Here is a 4021-nt window from a genome sequence, read left to right as displayed (position 1 = left end):
TACAAAGAGGTGAGCCATTGTATACTTTAATGTTAAAAATCAGCATTACACATTACTGAGCTTGAAACATTTATAATTATTATATCAAATTCGGTTGGTTTCTTTATTGTGGGAGTTGCTAACAATAGTTTTCCATGATTGAATTATGTGTTTCAGGTGACACACGCGGACTTTAAGAAGGCGAAAGAGAAGGTAATGTTCAAGAAGAAGGAAGGAGTGGACTTTATATGTGATAAGATTGTCCAATGTTGTTGGAGAACTATGCCACCATTGGAAGATGAATTAAAACCCAAAACTTTCATTTATTGTTATTCAAACTCATAATGGATTCCCTTTCAAAAAAAAAAACCCCATACTGAATTCTAGATTCTTCTTCTCCCAAAACCATATTCTTCCCTAAAGGACAAGGGCTTCGAGACAGCCAGCGACAACGAGTTTGGGAATAGCGATGACGATGACAATCTCACTGTCTGAGAAAATGGCCGGCCGGTACGGATTCTCGTCATCGTCTTCTTCTCAGGCGACCATGAAGGTCACCACCACTCCATCTCCAAATCTCGCTCTCACCAATCTCGCTTACGTCTGTCCCTCTGATCTCCAGAACTTCGCTGTCCCTAGCTCCAAGCTTTTCCTCGCATTGATCGGAAACTCATTCGTTCTTTCTCTTTGATATCCTTTATTAACTCAATTATCATCGATTTAATCCTTTTGTGTTCTTGATTGTTCTGATTCTTGCATTTCGAACTTTACATTTCCTAATTTCTTGCTATGATGATAAGAAAACATGTGTTTATTCAAATTATATTGTTATTGGATTTTTCTTAACTAAGAAGATACTCCTCATCCAAGCATACACAGTGGAGAAATCGCTCTAAATGCAATCCAACTTCGGCATGCGAAAGTTTCTACTGGCGATGTTGTACCGGTGATCAGGTTATCTTCACATTACTATTGAAATTTTGATATTATGCATTGGACTATATATGTATAAATATGTAATTATGGCTGTATTAAATCGGTGTGTTGTGTGTGTAGATTTATTCCACCTGATGAGTCTAGCCTGGCATTGCTCACTTTAGAGTTAGAGTTTGTGAAAAAGGGTACTAAAAGTGAATAGGTACGCTGTGCTGTGCTGTGCTGTGCTTATTGAGTTTTACATATTCAATTGGATCTAAATAAGCATCGTGACCATGAGTTTCTGGTTATGTGTTTTTAGGTTGATGCTGTTCTCTCGGCCAATCATCTTAGAAAGAGGTTTATTTACCAGGTAGATTTTTTACCACTTTATTTTATTATTGATCAAATTGTAGTTTAGATTCTGGAGTGTCATGATCAGATGTTTTTGAACTGGAATTATGATTTTGATCAATGCCAACTGTTTAGTTTAGAGTATAGTGTCTTGCTGAATGCTGAACTTTGATGATTAATCAAAATGGAATGGCTTTGTTGTGCTATTTTTTGGATTGCTTTAAAATTTGTTATAATAATATATCCATTTTCTCTCAATTAATTGGTCATATTTCTACCTACACATTTCATAATCATGTTTTTGGTTTGTGTTTATTTTATTTTTTTGTAGTCTTTCAATTATTTTTGTTGATCATATTAAATATGTCCTTAGAGTGAAGAAAATGGCATGGAGATGACAAATTTCTCAGAATTTGAAGGAGTTTTTTGAAAGACCAACTAGACAAACACCTAACTAAATTGGAGAGAGTATAGCTGATGGCCAACAAGTTGTTTAACTAAAATATGGCCAACAACTTTAATGGTGTAAGGTTTGTAATTCTTCAGTTGATGTGGAAAGGCATGCTATTGACTTTATGGAGGCTGCTAAAAAGCTTCAATTCCATTTAATTGGCCTGCAACGTGAAGATGAACCAAGCAGGGCTGAAACACTGAGAAAGGTTATTGCATGATTTTTTGAAAGTTAAAACGGAGCTTATCAACAAACATGAGAAGTTGATTCAAGGGTGGAGAAAAGAATTGAAAGACCAACTAGACAAACAGTACCTAATTGAATTGGGAGAGAGTATAGCTGATAGCCAACAGGTTGTTTAACTAAAATATGACTTTCGCAGGTTGTCATTGGCATAATTTTATTAGTCTTTTGTACAACATGTAGAGCATTTTGTTCAGCTTTGTTAGAAGTGAAAGTGTTGGTCTAGGATTGACGAAAGGAATTGTATGACTATGTTTTGATAAGCAAATCAGTTTTTCTTTGTTGACAATCTTGTTTCATGTATTGTGATAACAGTTGAATTAAAATTAGACACAGAAACATTAGCTTTTGCTCTCTATTGGACTTTGTTGCTTAGGGAAACCTAAGGAATTAATAATTCATGAAAGAAATTCTGAAATTCGATTATGTGTGAGTGACAGTGCAAGTCATGAGAGCATACTTTTTCTTTATTTCTAAGGGAAAGAAAGGACCGAAGGAGAGCCTTCTTGTGTTGTGTCGAAAAACTTGCCCTAAAAACCATGCATCTATCTTTAAATTATAGTGCTAATTTTTATTGTTTCTTTAAATTATAGTGCTAATTTTTATTGTTCCTTTAAATTATTTTGTTATGACTTAAATATACCCAATTATATTTTACTAACCAAATATGATAGCTCACATATTACAAAGCTCACATATTACAAATCATTCGCATGATCATACATTACAATATAAATCAAACAATAAAGAACTAAAATCTAAATAAAATTAATATTTACGTGCCTCGGCACGTAACTTTTAACTAGTATATATGTAAAGCCCGCTTAGTTAATTTGGAAATTAGCAGTTATTTATGTTAATCATGAAATTATTTATAGCTATTTAAATAATTTATCATTGATATTTATGGAATTCAGATATGCATAATTATGTCATCAGCAGTTTTTATATTTCGCATTTCCGGTGTCCGGTATTTTGGAACTCGGCGTTTGGCTCAGTAGAAATCACAACTTAGTATGCTAGTATTTTGGGGACGGGTTTTAGACATTGGGAATGTCGGGAATGGCCGGGAATTTAGAATGTCCCAAAAATACCCCTTTAGTATGATTTATGTGATTTTATGGTGGAGGGGCAAAATGGTCTTTTTGCCCCATTAGTGTTTTGTCTTATATGAGTTTATTAAATGGGAAAAATAAATGAATTAAATGTTTATTCTTAAATAATCTTTTGGCTGAAATGGATTTAATAAAATGGTATATTATGCTTGAAAAATCCTTTTCCTCTCTTTTCCAACACTTAGTCAAATTTAAGAAAAAAATAGAAAACTCTTTTTCTCTCTTTTCCTCTCTTTTTCGGCTGAGCTTGGGGGGTTCAAAGCTGGGATTTTGGTTGGTGATTTCTAGTGATTTTGCTTGATCAAAGTGTATTTTCTTTAAGGTAATTCTTGGCTTTAATCTCTTCCTTGTTTTTCTTGAAATTCTTGATGAAAATGGGTGTTGCATGCTTGATTCTTGGATGTTGTTGCTGCTGATTATTATTGTTGTTGTTCCTTGTTTAAATGCTGAAATAATTAGGTTTTAGGAGATTGTATAGCATGCTTGAATCCTTGTTCTACTTGGTTAAGTGCTTAGGTGAAAAAGTTATGAATTTTGAAAGAAAATGTTGTGTTTTGTTTCTGTGAATTCTTTGAAGGTTTACGTATGTTTTCAGAGGTGTTATTATGCTTAGTTAAGTAGAATTAACTAGGCTAGGATGCATGTTAGTGGATTTAACCAAGTTTGAGTTCTTAAACTCAAAGCTTGGTCTTTAATGGTGAATTTTGCATATGTGTTTTCTGGGTGAATTCGATGCCTTGGAATTGTTATTTGGGGCATATAGAACAGGTCTGGAAAGTTTGGGACCAATTGGGTTTGAATTGGTCAAGTTAGGAGATTTTTAGTTGGCTGCCTGCGAGGAACCGGAATTCCGGTTGAGCATCCGGGTCGGATGGGGGTTCGAATTTCCCGAACCGAATTCGGTTGGGCAACCGGTCTCACGGTTGGGGGATTTTTCGAACCCTAGTTTTCTTCGTTTTTGGGT

The 4021-nt window shown here is 34.4% G+C and overlaps 1 long non-coding RNA gene across 1 annotated transcript; it reads left to right on the top strand.

Annotated features, from left to right (window-relative positions):
- The first annotated feature begins 837 nt into the window (after window positions 1–837).
- Window positions 838–2298, top strand: LOC115712514 (uncharacterized). The gene is made up of 4 exons (XR_004010880.2): window positions 838–933; window positions 1036–1117; window positions 1217–1267; window positions 1622–2298. It is a non-coding gene; the product is annotated as an uncharacterized LOC115712514 (long non-coding RNA).
- The last annotated feature ends 1723 nt before the right edge of the window (window positions 2299–4021 follow it).

Source organism: Cannabis sativa, chromosome 6, assembly GCF_029168945.1.
Source record: "Cannabis sativa cultivar Pink pepper isolate KNU-18-1 chromosome 6, ASM2916894v1, whole genome shotgun sequence".
NCBI lineage: Eukaryota > Viridiplantae > Streptophyta > Magnoliopsida > Rosales > Cannabaceae > Cannabis > Cannabis sativa.
Note: the sequence above shows the minus strand (reverse complement) of the source record. Positions and strands in the feature narration are given on the sequence as shown.